This window comes from Neopelma chrysocephalum, unplaced genomic scaffold (genome assembly GCF_003984885.1).
Source record: "Neopelma chrysocephalum unplaced genomic scaffold, ASM398488v2 Primary Assembly neopelma1_75, whole genome shotgun sequence".
In the NCBI taxonomy this organism is placed as follows: Eukaryota; Metazoa; Chordata; class Aves; order Passeriformes; family Pipridae; genus Neopelma; species Neopelma chrysocephalum.
The window spans coordinates 8,503,368-8,522,585 of record NW_020897736.1 but is presented as its reverse complement, the minus strand read 5'-3'; the positions used below and the strand labels follow the sequence as shown (position 1 = coordinate 8,522,585).

At 42.9% G+C, this 19,218-nt stretch overlaps 1 protein-coding gene across 7 annotated transcripts in view; it reads left to right on the top strand.

Annotated features, from left to right (window-relative positions):
• The window catches only part of AKAP13 (A-kinase anchoring protein 13), a 207,136-nt gene that overhangs the window by 32,405 nt on the left and 155,513 nt on the right, over positions 1-19,218 (top strand). For all 7 annotated transcript variants that reach the window (XM_027688140.1, XM_027688144.1, XM_027688143.1 and 4 more), the window contains exon 3: positions 16,858-16,954. The gene's annotated coding sequence lies outside the window, so the exon portion shown is untranslated. The remainder of the gene's footprint in view (positions 1-16,857; positions 16,955-19,218) is intronic.

Below are 19,218 nucleotides of genomic sequence, written 5' to 3'. Positions count from 1 at the left end.
CTTTTTAATGTACTGTTGGGGCTATTTGAGCAACTTTAAAATCACGTCATGTAGAGTAGATAAGGAAGATATATGCAAATATGAGCCCTTGTGCATTGTCCCTTTTTTGTGTGATAAGTGATGCCATGTGAGAAGTCCTCTTGCAGACATATCAATGGGCTGTGGGTTTTTTAGTGATAGTGATGCAGAATAATGTTTGTTGATATTTATTATGGATAATACTGGAAAACTTGATATTCTTTCCTTACTGTGTTAACCTTTATGTTTAGCTTCTGCCCTGCTGTGATGTTCTAATATGTGTGGTCTGTATGTTACTAAAAACATACAGCAAATAAACTTGTCCAGGCAAGAATGTGACCTTGGTGAACAATGACTACCTAGAGCCTTAGGCCTGAAAGAATTATTAGTGTTGGAGATGATGGTAAGGAGTCATCTTCCAGGTCAGTCTCTATATTTAGTCCTTTAAAGGTTTTAGCTATGCTTTTGGACTATAATTTTTTTAACTGCAAGGGACGTAAATCTTGTTACAAGGGAATGCAAAAAAACCCTACCTAAACTTCTTTAAATTCACAGTATATTCCTCATTTTACAAAAGAAAAAAGTGCCTGACAGAGATGCTGAAGAGCCTACACCTTTTGAAGCTGTAGGGGGATGAATATTCAGCCTAGGAGCCAGGAGCAAGCTGCAGCAGGGATTATGTGAGAGCTTTGTGTGGGAGGAATTTACTTCCCATGGTTTACATAGTATAAAAGAGAAGACCCCTCTTTCCTTGGCGGAGTAGCCCTGCTAAAGTCAGAGCTACTTTTCACATGGAGGAAGATTTGCAGATTGCAGTCTAATTTAGATGTATTTGTTTGTGTAAGGCTGGCTTGGTAAATACAGATAATGCACAATTTATTATGTCTGTTAAACTTTCAGATTTCCGTCCAGCGTAAGAAGAATTTATTGGAATTTATCACTCTGGAAAATGAGCCTGTCATTTCCTGAAGAGTAATAGAGAATGTTGGCAAAGTTTGTAGTGTCTTTCAAGACCTAGCAGTGTTTCTGTGTGGTGTTTGTGGACTGCCTGGCACTGAGTGCCTGAAAGGGCAGTTTTAGATACTGTGGTGTTATAATATGTAACCAACCAAAGCACGGCTGGTTGAGCATTGCCAAAGGTTCCTGACTTTGTCCGTGACTTAGAATGCACAGGAGGAGCAAAGCCCTGTAATGCAATAAGGGAGGGTGGTGGAATCAGAATGAACTTGTTGGGAATTGCCTTTTCATGGAGGAATAGGGAGTTTCTGCTCCAAAAGAGACCTCCTGTCAGACCTAAGGATCCAACATCAGCCTTCATACCTTTCTTTCACAGTACTTTTAGGAGGGTGGTAAGTTGGAGAGGGGAACCTCTTCACGTGAAGCAAAATCTCTCTCACTGGAGATTTTACAGAGTTGGGTTCTCAAACTGGGCAAAAGTTACAAAACAAACTTAATGACGCCTACACTTTTTTGAGGTACATTCCTTAAGCTCCTGTGGTTGTTCTGTCGTGGGATATACCCATATTTCTTTGCTGTGTTTGAGCAAACTATCTGAATTCTTTGCACGTGTTGAGCACCTTTCTCAATCCTACTACATATGACCATTGTCAGAGCACAACAACCTGGATGCTCACTGTTTCCATTTAAGCTGTGATGCATGTGGTGACATTTGTTTGAGAAAGTTTCCTCTTGTAGCTTATGTTCCACTCCTTGCCCTCTGAAGGCACAGGGTTATATTTAGTGGTTTTTTTCCTCCTGTTGCTCCAGTTCGAAAAGCACTGGAAAATTCTCCATCAAAAATCACTGAGGATTTTCTGTCTGCCTTAGGGAACTTTCCTTCCAGTCCTTGCCTGTGCCTTGCATTGCCTTGTAACAACAATGCTTCCCCAGGAACACGGTGTACCTGAGAGGCAAGACATGTGCTTGCTTTGGTGGTTAATCATCTTGAGTGCTGGTGTGGAGTAAGTTTGTGGGGCCAACGTGATCAAAGCTGGTTTTTACCAAGAGTGAAGCTGGATATGAGAGCTGAGTTGCTGGTGTGACCCTTTCAAATGGGAAGAAACACCAGCTGGTGGATTTTTAGCTTTGTATTTGGGGGAATAAAGGATGTAAAGGTTCATTTTGGTAAGGTGGTTGTATATTAATGTAGCAGCTGGACTGAGGAGAGCACTTTCGGTAGATGCATGAGCAGCGTTGTGCAATGTTGCCTCTGTGTACCTTTGGTGTTCATTCCTCTCATGCTCCATCCACCCAATACAAAACATCCTCTGAGGATGGAAACTAAGGTGAACTAATGCTGTTTATCCTCACTGAGGGGTAATTCTTGGTGCCTTATTTTTCCCTTTCCACTGCTCTCCTCCAGCCTGCTTCTGCTAAGCTGGCTGGGAGCTGAGCTGCTGCTTGCAGGCAGAAGACATGATGTAGTGTGGGAACAGCTGCTTGCTGACAGAGTCCCTGAGCTGGTGATAAAGAAAAGTCCTGAGATATTCTTCTGCAGTCCACACTCAGATTCCTCTCACGCTCCCTTCTGTCTTGTGTTTATCATAACCACTCCACGCAGTTTAGGAAGAGGGTGTGCTTGGATTGCTTTCGTTTAAAAAAATTGAAGAAGGTTGGAACATTTGATCAGTCATGAGAGGTTAAGTGTCGTATTGTTAATCAGAGAAATTTGACACATTTTACGCACAAACTGTTGCATTGTAAACTTTATTTGTAGTGCAACAAGTGGATGAGGGATGTTTTACCGTAAGACGATGCTGCAGGAGAGCTCAGCATTATGCATCTGGGATGAGGGTATCCTGGGCTTCTAGGGAGAAATTCAACAAAAAGAAGCAAAACCACCAAAACAACCAAAAAACCCACATTACCCCAAGTCTTGTAGAAAAGCATAGCTCAGAGGCGTGTCTCGGCACGTGTTACATTGTATGGCTCAGACGCTCTGTGGTCAGTGGTAGTCTTTCCATTCTGTTTTTGTGTGAAGTGGCCCTCGGGCCCAAGTTACCTGACTAAAGGGACTTCAAAATGACTTCTGGTTTTGTCCTTTATGTGCATCAGGACTATCCAGTAGAGACACATGCTTACAATAAAAAGAAAGCAGAATCTGCATTCTTCTCTTTTGCTTTTTTGTGGGCCTTTTGGTTCATGACTCACAGGCTCTTGTAGAGGCTTCCGACCAAAAATGCAGCTGCATTTTTGTGTCACATGCTGCCTTGCCAGGTCCAGTAATAGCAACTATTGGGCAAGAGAGAGTAGAATAATACAACCTGCCTTACCACAATTGTGTGTGGAATCATACTCGTGGGAAGTTAAAGATGATTTTCATAGCAAGCAAACCTTTTTATGAACTTCCTCCAGTGCCTCATCCCTATGCATATGCTGCTTGTTAACACCCTGAATGCTTGTGGAAATAGCACTGCTAATAAAGGACGTCTCTATGGTTTTGTGATGGAAGACCTGTAACCAGTGATTGAAGTGTGAGATGTGCTTGGAAGAGTCAGATCCAGCAGTAGGGGAGAGGATTTGAGTTACAGCTGCAAAGCATTGAGAAATGCATCCTTTTGGCAAATATATTCAACTGAGAAAAGCAAAACAGAGACCTGATGGCTCCTTCAAGTGGCCCTCGTTCCCTGTGTAATGCACGTGGTTCCCACAGCAGTTCACCAGCATGCTTTGCACATCTTTAGTCCCCAAAACGTCTTTCGTCTTTCGAAGATTTTAGTTTTACACTGCACCATGAGGACATTTGTCCTGTTGAAAGGCTATTTAAAGAAGAAATGGAGTAATATTCTGAATCACTTTAAAATACAGTGGTGGGTTGGTGTCAGGGCCCTTCTTTAAAACCTTCTGGAGAAGCCCTGAGATACTCATTATTTGCATCTGATCAGAAGACAGGCTGTAGGCTTTGAGCCATGTGCAGTTATGTCCTATGTTGGTTCCTTCCCATAATGTACTGAAAATAAAAGATGCTTTTAGTGTTTCCTAAATTTGTAACAGAACTGGGTATTTAGCCCATGTTTTGCCTTTTGCGTAATATATATGCTTTCTTAATGCACAAATTTTGAAGTGCTTTTCAGTGCTTTTTTGTACAAGCTTTTGAAGCTCTTTTAATCCATTACTAAAGCATTGCAAACACAGACTGTGACTGTAAACAGTATGTGCTATTGGTGAAGAAAAACAACCATCTTGGAGGCCTTTATTTTAAAGATTGCTTTTTGTTTTAATTAGAAAAGATGTCAACTTGCCAGCATTTCAGTGCCTCTTTTTTCCCTACGGCAAGCTTGTGATCTTTCTTCTTGGGAGTATAAATATCATTCACATTTCATAGTTTCCAGGAGGATCTGCTCCACGATCCTACCAGGCTCTGAGGTGAGATTGATCAGCCTGTAGTTCCCTGGGTTTCCTTATTTCCCTTTTTAAAAATGGGGGTTATATTTTCCCTTTTCCAGTTGGTGGGAATTTCGCCAGACTGCCACGACTTCTCAAATATGATCATAGCAGCTGGGTGATGATTACCATGAGGGGAATGACATGGATCTTGTTTGATGTCAGCCATCTAAAAATTCAAGAAAGTGCTAGCCAAGCTAGCTCTGCAGACCTCTGCAAGCAATAAGATGGGCACCCATGCCACGAGCATGCTTCTTCCATCCTAAAATCACTGAAGCAAAACTGGTCTGTAGACAGGGAGGAGATGACTGGCTTAGACTGGGCCCAATTTTTAGAAGGGTAAAATTGGGTGATGGGAATCTTTCCTCCCAGGTGCCCCAGGTCATTTTTACTCTGTCCTTCTTGCAGTAATGCAAACTCTGCAAGAAATTTGCCAAACAGCACTGGCTTTGTGAAGTTCCAGACCAGGCAAAATGGTTGTGATCTCTACATCAAAACCCAGCCTAATGGATACGAGTGAATACCACCCATGTTTAGACCATGCTGTTTTCTCTGTTCTAATTCTCTTGGCATTGGGAGAAGGAAGGGTCTGGGAACAGAGCAGTAGCTGAACAAAACAAGGTGAATCAAGGGCAGAGCAGGAGGCTTAACTTGCAATTTCCTTGTCTTTGTTGGTTTAAGTCTGACCCTCCACATTGTTTAATGTTTTTTATTTCATTTCCTCGGTTGCTTAAGGAATGGTTGGGGCTGGCAGAGAAGCTTCAAACTGTGGTCAGGTGGGGCATGCAAGATTTGAATAAAGAACCTGGTTTTTACTTCCAGTGGAGACTTTAATTTTTTTTTTTTTTTAAATAGGTGAGAGAAATTAGTTACTGGTTCCAGGTGTGCAGAGAAACCTTTTAGTCCTGGTTGGCTCATAATTTTGTTCTGTACCCCTGAGGATGAAAAAGTAAGTCCAACCTCAAGCATTCTTGCATAGCAGGAGCTAAATCAGTGCGTTAGTGATCAGAGTTGTGCTGGCAGGAAAATTAGATTTGATCTTTTGCTGCATCTCTGTGTTGAGCTTTTGTTTCCAACCATAGCACTTTGCTCCTTTCCTCTCCTGGTGCTCTGGCAGTTGAGAGGTGGAATTTGTAAAGGAAAACAGCTGTAGTTCAAGCTGTGGAAAAGTTACTGAAGGCAAATCCCTTGGGGTTATTGGGCTTGGTTTCCAACTTTGAATTGCTCCTGTAAGCATTTAGAAAAGGGCCTAATCCTGAAGTTATGGACTTCAGGGAGAAGTGAAGGTGAAATTCTTCAGCCTGCAACAGAAGCAGTGGGACTTGAATCATCCTCATGCTTTCTTCTGACCATAATGTCATCTCAAAAAGAAGAGAAACAACCTCCCACCCTAAAATAAGTAAAATTCAGTAGGTAGATGTTTATCTGCCATAGAAACACTGGAAAAACTTAGTTTTCTCTGTTTCAGTGACCGACCCCACCTTTCCCATTCCTCCTTGGTCACATGCATACCTCTAGCCTGTGGCTTCTCTGGAGGTTTGCATGGGAAGATCTCTGTTGCCTGGGAGTTAATTGGCTTCTGCTGGTTGTCTACCTGAAGTTCTCTGGTGATCTCTTCCTCTTGCGTCACCACCAAGAATTTAGATGTCAATAAAGAGCCTCACCCTGAAGAACTTAGATGTTAGTGAAGAGCCCTTCCCGTAGATCCCTGGGGAAAGCCCCGGGTCCTTCAGCCGACTCCCTTCCAAGCACACAGGGATGCCTGAGGGGCAGGCACAGGGCTTTCCTTGGGCTGTTCCAGCATTCCAGCCCCTTCTCCCATATCAGGAAACCTGCTCCAGCAGAAAACTAACGTGGCAGAAGAAACGTGAGTGTCAGCCTAGCTCACCCTTGGTCTGGCGAGCAGCAGATGTGTGGCTGGTGGTGACTCAGGGGTGAACAAGAGCTCTTGGTGGCAACTGTTTGAGGTTGGCATAAAGCAGTTGTTGAAACCTCACTGGAAATAAAATCCCTGGCTTGGCAGCTGCCTGCAGAAGAGCACCTCTAAAGCTTAGCTGTATCTTTTTCTGGCACTGATCGGTGTCAGGCCTTCCCTGGATGATCCAAGATCTGCGAGATCTGTTCACCTTTTGCAAGGCTGTTTAGGAGATTTTCCATGTGGCTGTGGCTCTCAGTGAAGGAGTATTTTTTCACCTGTGGCAGCAACCACTTCTTGGGATCTGATGGATAGTCTGTGATCTCTAGCAACCTCTAGTGCTAAATGCCTGTGCTGTAGGCTTGCACCCCTTGTATTTTTGTTTTGCTGGGGGTGAGAATGAGTATTTAAAACTGCTAGGGAGAAGGTTGAATGGATCAGGGAATGTGTGGTGATTTTCTCAGAATACTTTTCTTCATCTAAACCCATTCTTTGTTTAGATTTCTGGGCAGGCATTAAATGCTGGTGTCTTTATTTTCTGTTGCCCGAAAACATGCCAGCACTTATTCATTTATGTAAACCATATTATTTCTTCTTATTTGTGCATAGAACACACAAAAGTTAAATTGGCATCAGCATTTCACTGTTCTCCATGGCCTAACTCTGCCTTTCTAGTCCTAAACATGCTATGGAAAAAGGGCACGTGCCCTTAGACGTCATGCTGAACATTTTAATTGAGCATATGTTGGAGCACTTTGTAAGTATAGATCAGAAAAAACGTTGTTTAGCAATAGATGTTATCTGTGGCATAACATCTAGGTTTAAGTCTTCTGCTGTTAAGGGCAGGGCACCTGGAGGGGAAAAGAAGAAACAAAAGTAAAATCGTTATCTTGAAAAAGATAACTCAGTCATCAACAAATGAAAAGCACAGAGAATAAAAGCATTTGACCCAAGGTAAGAACAATATTAAATACTGTGGTATGACCCCTGCCTTAAAATGTTCTCTTTCAGAAGAACAAAGTGCTGAGAAAACTGTTGCCCTAAAACCAGGCAACTGGATCGGTGGTTTAGACACTGACTGAGGACCAGTCATTCTGGGCACTCCTGGGCACAGGTCTCTGTCTCAAGAAACGATAGTTTATGGAGCAGTACTTTTGCTGCTCTGTGTTGTCCAGTAGAGGATTTATTCATGCTCTTGGAATGGCAGGTAGATTATAAATCTGTGGCATTAAAGCTTCCTTGTAGGGGCAAGCAAATGAGCATCTGTGTGTGGCTGAGAAAAGCTCCTCTGGTGCCCTCTGCAAGATAGACTCCATGCACTGAGGTGATGCTTTCCGAGAGCCTCATCCTCCTGGCGTTGTGCTGCTGCTCCAGGCACCCCGTGCTCATGGAAAAGTTCTTGTGTGTGCAAGATGGTCCCAGGGATGACAGGTGGGGCTGGACTATCTATGGTACAGGCTGTTGGCCAGGTAGACTTTAGCACTGGAGTTGTGCTCCCTGTGACCGTCACCTATCTCTGTGTACTCCTTTGTCCCTTCTCCCGCTCTCATAGTAAAGAGAAGTCCCTGGTCAGATGGTAACCAAATGTGTTACCACAAGCAGGCTGTAATCAGTTGAAGCAAAAGAAGGAGCAAAAACTTTCCTGGTGCTAAAAAGTATTGATAAGGCTATGCATGCTATGTCGAAAAGACTGTGTGCAATTGAAGACACCCTCCCACCTCAGGAGGACCTTTCAAATATTATTTGGGGATTTAATTATTTTTTTTTAAGTTTTATTTTTGTTTTGTTAGCAGGTAATCCTATTTGGTGCTGTGCAGGATGACAGTCAAGTCCTGAAGAAGACAGGGAATATCTGACAGGAAGATTAGCCACAATTGCAGGAATATGGGAAGGGGGAGATCCAAACGGTTTGGGGCTGGGTTTGCAAGAGGTTAATCACCACTTGCATAGCTGTAGATAGGTAGATAGGCATGTGAAAACCCTACATGCACGTGGAAATGCAGGTAGTGCCTCTGCCTTATTGCCATGTGCGTGCTTGGGTAGTGCCCACAGCTCCTGTTGACACTCAGGTGTTGTTGCACAAGTGGTCATTTGCAGGTGCACTGGGAGAAGGGTGTACCCTGGCAATTAGTTGGCTTTAACTTTTTATTTTTCCTTCTCTGAGCAAAGAGCTCCTTTGCTGTACCTGCTTGGGGTGGGTGAGGAGGGGGAGAGTGTTCTGCTGTGTGAAAACTATTGTAATTTCTTTTACTGAAGATCCTTTGCTTTCGGAGATAGCTGAGGGAGAGCTGCAGTAAGTCCACGAAGGAAAGTACTAGAAGGTACGTCAGCAGAGTTGCCCAATAGCCTGGTGTACCTGTAATAGGATTTGGTAAGTGATGGTAGCCCTAATGTAATTTGTTTTTGTTTTTTTAAGATGCCTAGCAGCTGGTAGTGAAGTCATTGCAGTGCTAGTTTGGTGACTGGTTGTAACTCTTGATTAAGGATAAAAAGGGGAGGAGTGCACTTTGCAGAGAAGATAATGAGTAGGTCTTACTCTGGCCACCTCCAGCCCATGTGTGAAACACAAGGGAGGATGCAGGCACAGCCAGGATTTCACTTTGCTGCATGAATGCAGAGCAGTACCAGGCTCAGTTGAATTCAGGCTATGTTTGATGTCAGACTTTGAGATGGAGATTATATGAACCTTTGCTGACTTGTTTTGGGAATCTTTTTGCTGGTGGCAAAAGCTTGCCTCCTCCCCTGGCATGCACTCGGAGTTACAGAAGCCTTGGGCTCTTTGGGTACTGGGAAAAATCTGTGCCACGTGCTAATGCTATTTGATAATGTCCCTTGCTTTCCTACTCATAATATACTGCCTTGCTATGACCTCTTTAAAGATGATTTTGTTGCAGGTGTCCGTGTCTCTATAGGGAAAAGAAAAAGATGAATGAAAACAATCTTTTTCCTTAGAGGGAGGGAAAAGAGAAGTTGAACTATATGAAAGCAAATCTGGCCACCTGCTGAAGAGTGTGCAGGGTAGAAGATACTCTTTGGTTGCACACTGCTTGTTTCCAGCCATTTGCTTTGATGTAGTAACTGTAGATCTGCACCTACAAATGGCTTGTAACAGCACCCTGTGCTACCTTCTGCCTTGGCAAAAATGTGCAGGGATTGTAATCTGTGGAGGCGAAGAGTTTCCATTGTGGATTGTAATAGAATTTACAGTTTATTTTAAAGGTGAGAGAGGAATAAGAGTATGGCATTTTTCTATTAAGATCAGTGACATACTAGTGACATTTTAAAGGGCTTCTAGATAAGGCACAGAATCTCTTCTGAAGGCTTTTGTTTGAACAAGCATCTGCAAATATTAGTAAGCAGCTTCCCAACTGATACTGTCACACTTACCACGGCAGTTTGGGTCCTATCAATTTTCTTTTGAGCCCTTCAATATTGAGCATGTGGATTGACCATGACACTTACTGCTTTTTGAAATCCAAATAATACTTCTCAGCCCTGCTGCTGCTATAGTGCTTTTCATCTGAGAACTTCACAAAAAGAAGGTAAAATTACCTGCTAAGCTGCAATTTGGTATTGTGTTTATTGACATAAAAGGTCAATAGAGTCTAAAAGAATATTTCAAACCAAATGATTTCACCTTTAAGCTGTATCAATGCTATGAATAGAAATCAATACTATCTGGAACTATTTTAGCTTATTCAGTAATAAACCCCAGTCAGAAATCTTGGGGTAGGAGCATTTTCTTTCACATGAATGGTTCATGCTGAGTTCTCATCAAATACCAAAATTGCCTTATTTTATGTCAGTTGATGGATGATCTCTGTGTTAACTGTGTGCTGATAACGCTTTCTTAATGGAGGCTGCAGCTGGGAGTCAAATCACATGGCACAATGCAAAAGTCACCCCAGTTGTCAACTGAACAGGTTTCACTGGAGTTATGTCATCTCTATGCAATGGGGGTTAGTGCTGGGAGGAGCAAGCACTGCTTGTGAGATACAGGTGGTTGCTGGGACAGGCTTCAGATGTATCTGTTGAGTTTGAATATGAATTTGGGAAAGGGACAACTTTGATTTGAGCATCTCTTCTCTACTGTGGAATCCTTGAGCTTCTGGGCAAAGGAGGTAGGTAGGGTGTGTTGGAGTAGATTCACATGTTTGGAGTCAGATGATGGCTCTGGGAAAACGTGATCTGCACTGTGCAAGTCTGCAGCTCGCTGCCTAAACGCTGAATTGTCTGAGCTGTTGTGTAACCCACCCGTAATCTGAGTGCTGGGTTGCAGGTTTTTGTTGCATCATTAAACCTTCTCTTTCATTACTGGTTTAGCACCATTATACAGATCTCCTAATTTATATAATTAAGTGTAGGGCAGCTCCAGTGACATGTTGATTCGAGCATTAAAGTGACTTAATGCCATGGTTGCGTGGCTGGTGTTTGGCAGAGCCGGGCAGCTGCGCGGCGGTGATGGAGACAAGCCGGCTTTTGAAGAAAGCGGGGACGTCGCTGCTGTGTGGGTGGACAGGTGATACTGGCCAGATTACAGACTGTGCTGGCAGCCATCTGCAAAGCCTTGGGCGAGTTGTTTTATTTTCTGGCCCTTTGTGTCCCCTCTCAGCATTTATCTGTTTAACCTGTAAATGTCGTGGCAAAGGAATTCTTGCTGTGTGCCTCCATGGCCCTCAGCATGGAGCGACCTTGTTTGTGGCTGGAGCTGCAGTGGGAGACAAGAATATAGATTTGCACTTGGTGTTTTATACCAAGATATCTCCTTAACATGGAGGAGAAAGCCTTGTATTAATGTGTCAGTGCATGTTATATGCTGGTATTTGGTTTCAATATGTGCATGTTCTCTTCCTTGTTACAAACTTTCTAAGTGCAGTAAAAGTTCTTCATTTTATTGATTATTTTTTTTAAACTGTGTGAAAATGAAGAATGAAATCAATGGGGAAAGTCTCAATTCACCTGTTCAATATGCAGGCTTCTTGACTGGAGTCAGAATGCTTTGCAGCTGATGGTCATTTTGGTTTCCTTCCTGTGGCAATAGAACTCAATGACCCTATTTAGCTCAGTTTTACATAGGGGAATCGAGAAAGAGATCACGTTGACTGGGATAATTTTAAACAATGAAAGTGTGGGGATAGTGTCATAACCTTCATGTCATGGCCTAGCTTTGAGCAGGGTGATGGACCAGACAACCCTCCGAAGTTCACTTCAAACTGAAATTTTCTTGTTTCCAAACACTCTGCCTTTTCTCAGGGTCCATATCCTGTTCTGGGAGTGACATGTCACCTTCCCAGGAAATGTCTAGCCTGTCCTGTCATGAGCTGCACCCAATATTTCAAAGAAAATAGGCCTGTTCTTTCAAGTGGGGCCATGGTTAAGTGGCATTTTCCTCTGCCTTGAGGCAGTGTGTTGGTAGCTCTTGATGATGACCATGCTGAAGTAGTCCTTGCCTTTACTGTTCATGCTTCCTGTGTTTCCTGGTTTTCTGCAGGGGATTTATTTTGGGCTTTGCCCCATTCTAGCATGAGAGCAAAACTCATTGAGATTGTCACCTGAATATCATCGTAGAAAAGAGGGGGAGGAGAAGAATCTGTTGCAGATTTAAAAGAGCTTTGTAGAAAAGAGTGTTTTAGAAGTATGTGTGGACTTGGGATGTGACTGCAGGTTGCTGCTGTTTGCTTTATTTTTTAGCTAGTTGCTCTGATATTGGACCCTGGGAACAAGGGGGATGGTGGTCTTGCTCTGGTAAATCAATGAAGTGTTAGTCTGCTGCACAGATTATAAACCCTCCACGACTTCAGTTTTAATATCTCCCATAGTTAGCCATGATGGTCTTGTGGAAACAGTCTGAAGCCCTTATCTCAATCCTGATGTGGTTTTACAAGACTGTCTGAAAAGAAGCAGTTGCTATTTAGGATGAACGTGGTGACAGGCCTCAGTTTAAGGAAGATCAAATTTCTGGACCAAGTCCTGATTTTATTATTAGTAAAAAACTGTAATGGCTAATAAAAATATTGTTATTATTTCAGGTTTTTTCCCTTCAATTTTGAAGGCCAAAACCTTGTATACCTTTGAAGAGCACTTGTGCAGGACCATGCTCTCAGAGTTCTAGAGAGAAAAATCTGTTTCTGTCCAGGGCTAGAATGAGCAGGGAAGTGCTCTTGGATGGGTGCATCCTTGCTCCCCTTTTCATCCAACTGGGAATATTTCTGTTTACAAGTTCAAGGCGACGCTGTCAAAAGAGTTTAGGTTTCAAAAGTTGACTTAGGGTATATGGAAGAATTTTTGTCTCCCATCTCTTGGTAATCAGGATTAATGGGACTCCAGTTAACATCTTAATATTATTGCTTGCTCTGCAATGTGTACAGACATGTGAAATATGGATATGTTTTACTTTCTATTGTTTTAAAATTCTTGGCTTTTCTTCATCCAGTGTGCCAAGTCAGATGCTGCTCTCTAAACAAAACCCATCATTTACTTTCAGAGGAACCTTGTGTGTGTGTCAAAATGTGAGGAGCTGCAATCTGCTGGTACAAATGTGATAACTGTGATGCAGTGGCTAGTGGATCCATGTTGCACTTACACTTGTCAAAGCAAAGCAGATTTTAGGCAAATAATACTTTATTCTTCTGTTTATATGGAATCATATTTAGCTTGGAAAAGACCTCTAAGATCATCAAGTCCAGCCATCAACCCAGCACTGTCAAGACCACCACTGAACCATGTTCCTAAGTACCACATTACACGTCTTTTAAATCTCTCCAGAGGTGGTGACTCCACCAGTTCCTTGGGCTAGTCAAGCAAGACCTGCTTTTCTTAAACCCATCCTGGCAGGGCCTGATCCTCTGGTTGTCTGAGGAACGTGTCACCGTGTCCAAGCGGAGTGTGTCCAGACTCCCTTCCCTAAGGAATTAGGAAACATAGTTCAGACCACGGGACAAACTTCTTGAAATGTCTTGTGAGGCAATCTCTCCTCTATCTTCAATAGAAGCAGGAAAAGGATGTCCTATAACGAGAATATTGTGATACACAAGTATAGGCTGTGTATTCAACACAAAAGGTTACAGCAGCATGCAGTTGTACACCCAGCAGTTTGGGTGATGAGGAGGACAAGCAGTGTTTTTTTTCCTTTTGATATGAAATTGTGAGGAGGTTTTATAGTGGGCAACAGCCAGAACTCGGAAGTACTCCAGAGGCTTGTTTGGGTGCTGCAGCTGTGGGATTGGCTGTGTTTGGGCGTCTTGTCTATGAAAAGGTTCCAACTGTATCAAATAATCCCCAGTAATCAGCAGTTCATCTCTTGGACCATTAGTGCCCTCCTTTTGGTGCTCTTCCTTTAATTTGTTGAAAGCTTTGTGATGGCAATTATAACCAGATGGTGAGATAACCCGTTCGATGTGTCAAAGCCGTCAGCTGGCAGAGCAACAAAATATATATCACTTCTCTGAAAAATAAAATGGGTTTGTGTTTAGGGAAAAAAGAGCAAGTTTGAGGAGTAGTTTGTGCTGGGCACTGGGCAGTGTTTGGCAAGGGTCGGTGTTTGCTTGGGAGGAATCATCAAAGCAACTGGAAACCCTGAGGTCCATGTGTTGGGGCTCTACCAAGCATGTGTGTTTGAGAGCCCTGACTGATTGCTCCCAAATAGATTTTCAGCACAGGATAACTCCTTTTTTGGCTGTGTTATTAAACTGCTATTCATTTAATTTAGAAATGTAGGGAGCCTATCTTTTGGTGCTTGGCTCCTCTGCCTGTAAAGGACACATCAGATGCAGATCACCTCTAAGACATTGGGCTCTTTTTTGGAAAAAGAAGGAATTACATATATAATCCACAGGGCCAGTTACTTTGTCTTCTTAAAATTGTAAATAACTGTAACACTGTCCTTAAATTTTATTTTCCTGTCTCTTCAGAAAGATGTTTCAGTAATTCATCAGTGGCCTGGGAAATTTCTTCTTTAGCTGTCTCAGTATGGAGGGAGCAAGACCATGAGCAGTCCACTATCAAATTATCCTGTCCTAGCAATGAAATGGGGTTTTCCCTTATTTTTATTAAACTCAAGCAAAATAGGTTGTATAAGGGCAAGTGTCAATAAGACCTTCCTTTACATTCTCATTTACTTTAGTGAGCACTGGGTGTTACCATTACTATCACCCCTTTTAGGCAGAAATTATACAGTTACAGGTTGTTGGGAATGCTGGCAGAGCATTGTAGAAATCAAATTGCTTTTTATAAAGCTACTGTGTATCATCATCTTCCTGTAATTTTAAGACTCAGAAAACAGGAGCTATGTCAGTGTTCATCTACACTTGGTAATGACTTTCCCAGTACAGGAAGAGGAGGAGAAGAAATCCCCATGGGGAAATCCTTCTGAAATGGGTGTGCTTAGGCGTGCAGGGGTTGTCCCATAACAGTTTCATGGGAAGTAGAAATCAGTTCTTTGGGGAATTGATTCTTTGATGTGGAGAGCCTTACTGATTGTGTTCCACTGATGTGGAACTAAAATATATATTTAAGACTTTTTAATGTTATTTGCTTCTTCTTGTAGCAATCTAAAAATTCCCACAGAAGAAAACCAGACAAACAAAAAACCATGAGGAAGAATTTTGTGATCTATGTTACAGCTTTTCATTGGTAGGCCAGTTGATTTTCTTCACTTGCTAAAACTTTCCAAGTCCTGAACATCCAAGTGAGCACTGCATATGACTCCAAACACACACCCTCATTCCTTGGTGGATATGAGGAAAAACATGCAGTGATTCACAGCAGGCTCAGTATCTACTTCAGCAGTGTTAGCCATACCCATATTCCTTGTTGGTTCAAAAGAGTAGCAGCAAACCCTGCTTTCTCTGTCAAAATATATAAATACGGTATTAAAACCCAAGTTATCAGTGTCTCACAAACAAATGAAACCACTCTACTGTTGTTGTATGTGCCTTGGAGAGAGCTGTTATTTGGAGATCAACACAGGATGGCAAGTAGGAGCCTTGGGTTAATGTTGCTTACTTAACAGAGTTAATCATTGCTTTATCAAATGGTAACCATCTTCTAAAATGTGGTCCTGAGAGTAACACTACAGAAATGCCAGAGGGAAGTTCCAGTCTGTTTGTTTGTGGCTGCAAGGGTGGTTTTTACTGGTTAATGAATCCAAAGAGTGTTTGTGTGCTCTTAACTGGGGTTTAAGAGTTCAGGTAATTCCTCTTTCAGCTCCAGTAGTTTGGCATAAGAATGTAATTCAGAAATGTGTGACATTGCAGTGAAGGAATTCGTGCACAATGCTGATACTTTAAGAGGAACAAGAGTATGAATTTTCTTTTTTCCAATTTGGTCTATGTCTAAATATATATACTTGCAGTAAAACACAGTACCCTGTAGTGCCTTACAAAATACTCTCCCCATTTCTCAGCAGAATGCATAAAAGAGACTTTTAGCCATTAATCTTAAGAAAACATTGTGTAAAACCAACATCGAGGTGTTCAGGTGTTCTTGTGCAGATGAAGAAGTGAGATTTGTTGTGCAGTGTGTTACCTTCCAGTGCAGTCTGTTCCTGGCTAATTCACACAGTACAATTGATTTCCCAGCTGGTAACTAGTTTTGTCATTGTTACTTCTGTGCTTGTAATTGTACTTTGAGGTCGGCAGGCTGGCTCAGGCTGTGAGATTCCCAGATTATGGATGCTTTCCCAACGGGGAGAGCACATGGGCAGAGTCTCTATCTGGTAGAACGGGAGGAGGCAGTTGGTGTGTCGCGCTTGCGTTTGGTGATGTGTGTGTAGCCACAACCTTTCCTGTTGTGGTAACCAAATGATGGCCTGAGGTACTCTGATGACTTTGATTTGGCTAATAAAATCTCCCAACAGCATTTAATAAACTAAAGCCCAACCTGGGCTTTTTCTCCTTTTGACATTTAATCCACTATAACTGCTCTTTCCAGGTGTGCTTTGTAGGCCAGGTTTATCCCTATGGATGATCTACTGAGTAGACTTTTCCCCAGAGAAGGAAATCAGCCTGTGGAAAAGTGCAGGCAGCCCAGAAGGGTTTGGCAGAGATTTGCTGGCTTCATCTGCTGGCTATCATCTGCCATCATCTACCTCTAGTGCTGTTGTTCCTTTTAAAATACCTTGCCATAAAGGAGTTCACAAAGACTTTGATGAAGTCTGGGAGGGGCTGTGCTGATGGATACAAAGGACTTAAGGCCAGGTTAGTGGTTTGTGATGCAGTGGTGGACAGCAGATCAACAGCTTTGAGGATAAACCAAATAGCAAGACAGCAGCAAATAGAACTCAGCAACGCAGTTATTCTTAGGTGGTGCCAGATGCCCATATAGACAGCCCTATACATAGTGTGATCATTGCCCCGTGTGTGCTCGTGGAACCACATGGGACTGCCTTGGGAGGCAACATGTGCCTCCTGTGCAGCTTGCAAGGTAGAGGATGGTTTCCATCCCCCGTGGTGAAGGTGTTGTGATGCCAGTTTGTCTGTTGGACCCCAGCAGCAGTGATGACTCTTGCACTTGGTGACTCCTCCTTCTTCCCTCTCTTCCAGGAGCTGAGTGTCGTGACCTGCCCTGCTCCTGCCCACTTGGTGTGGCAACGACCTGAAGGACGTCTTGGAGCCACGTGTACTGCTTCATGCAGTTAAAGTAAGGTTAAATGTTTTGGCAGCTCTTTCAGGCAGAAACGAGGGTTGAGGTGAGGGGTTTGGGAGAACGGGTTTGCCCATTGCCAAGCCATTTGTCAGGCTTACCCTTGACAGCAGGAGAGCATGTTGATATCAAAGCACGTGTTATAAGCAAATTCAAAAAGTTACTTTGCCATGAAATACAGTTTCTTTGTGGTGGAAACAGAAAAGAGATGTGTGTTCTCACCTCTTGTATCAATCATACGCCATGATGTAAAATAGCACTTAACAGCATCAGCTGTTTTTCCCTAATATTTTAAGATACAGCTTTCATGTCCCTCAGCAGGCACATGGTTACAGCCCAAGGATTTCCATGGGAGCCAGTCAGGATCAGAGCTGAGGTCCTGCCAGCTGCTGGTGGGATGTGCCTCCCGGTCAGCACAACGGCTGTCTGTCTGTCTGTCCTGGAGCAGTTGTGTTGTTGAGGCTTCTGGGTTTGTTTTTCGGTTAACACCAGCTTTTTGGTGTGGTGAACCAGATCAGGGGATGGATCTGACCTAAAAGCGAGTATATGGTTATTGCAATACTGAGTAGCTGTTTTGACTCATGGAGTTACACCCATTCTCTCCAAAATGACTTGAATTTGCAAAAACTGTTAGCCTGAAGCAAAGAAACTCTGAGAGTCTTGCCTGGAAGTGGGTGCTTGTCATGTTTGAGCTCTGTCAAGGGAAGAAGAGAGGACAACCACGGCAAGCTGCCTCTTTTCTTCTCCCACTGTCCCTAACCTGTTTACCTTCTGCAGTGCCTCACATTTTCCATGGTCTTGCCTGGAAAACCAGCATTTTACTGATACTGAGTCCCGATCGTTTGGCATTACTGAGCTGTGGCAACAGCTGGGTGGATTAATCATAAAATGCTGTTACTGTAGAGACAAGTATTTATTGTAATTGTTTGGCTTCACTTTATTCAGTGGGGTTGAGCAGGGGAATTACACCTATTTTCAGACCTTGGGAAATAAATGAAGTCTTTGGCAAAATTATGAGTGAAACCTGCTTTATCAGGAATGAATAAGTGTCTCGCTTAGAGCTGGTCACCAAGTTCATCATGTTTAAAGAAGGAATGCAGAGAAGCAATTTGTGGCTTTATTTGTCACAGTGTTTCTTAACTTTCTGCTGATTTTGAAAGCATGGTGAACTTGCAGCAAGCAGTGCTTGATGCTGAGGAAGATGCCAGACCATTCCTGGAGGTGATCAAGGGGATGATTTTTTGCATGGCAGTAGCAGCGAAATCTCTGGGGAGGCCCAGCAGAGGCAGCAAGAGCTTCTCACCTGAAGTCCTGCCTGGGAACCAACCTCTGCATCACATCTGTTTTTTGGGTGTGCCTCCTGTGAAGAACCTGGGAAAACAAAAAGGCTAAACTGGAGTTCAGGAGCAGCATTCTCATACCCTTTCCTTTTCCTGCCTGCTGGTCTAGTATTTCCATAACTGGGCCTATAATGATAATCTTTTCATTTCATTCATAAAGTGGTTACTGCTTAATGAACTTCATGTTAATGAGCTCTGTAACATTTAAAATAGCTGCATAACTTGAAAAAAAAGAAAAAAGCCATCAGCAATGAAGGGATGGATTTCCACTCCCTGAGCTTAATCCTGTGTTATAATTGTGGAGAGGTGCCTGGCTGGCGAACAGCTGCACAGCGTGGGCTCTCCCTTCTGCAGAGCTCCTTGTCCCCGAGCTGGGGTAATAAATGACTTAATGGAAAGGCTGGGACCTGTGGGCACTTAACCCATTCCATTCCTGGGGGACCAGTGTGAAAGGGCACTCTGTAAAGGCAGCAGAAAGAAATTATTTCCGTTACGAAGTGGGGTGTCTGCAAAGCTTGTTTTTTTGAGTATGAGTGAGCTGTAGAAAGGCTCAAACATAGAAGGCGGGGTAGTGGAACTGGGTACAAATTGTGGTTATTTAGATTTTTATTATTTGATGCTTTAATTTCTTTAAAAATTGGATTTGAACAAGTGTTCTCCCTTTTCTGATCTGGGGAAGTAATACATTTTGTTGCTTGGGGTTTTACTTTTTGTAGGGCATTCCCTGGATGCACTGTGTAATACAGTGTCTGGGAAGAGAGTTACAGCTCTCATTTTTCCTTTCTGGAAATGCCACATCAAATAACTCCATCATTGCACTTATTAGGTGAATGATGTGTTTTTGAGGCTGTTGTGCTTCAGAAAGGATGTGCAGCAAAATGAGCATGTTCTGTCACTACCTAAAGTATCTGTTCAGACAAG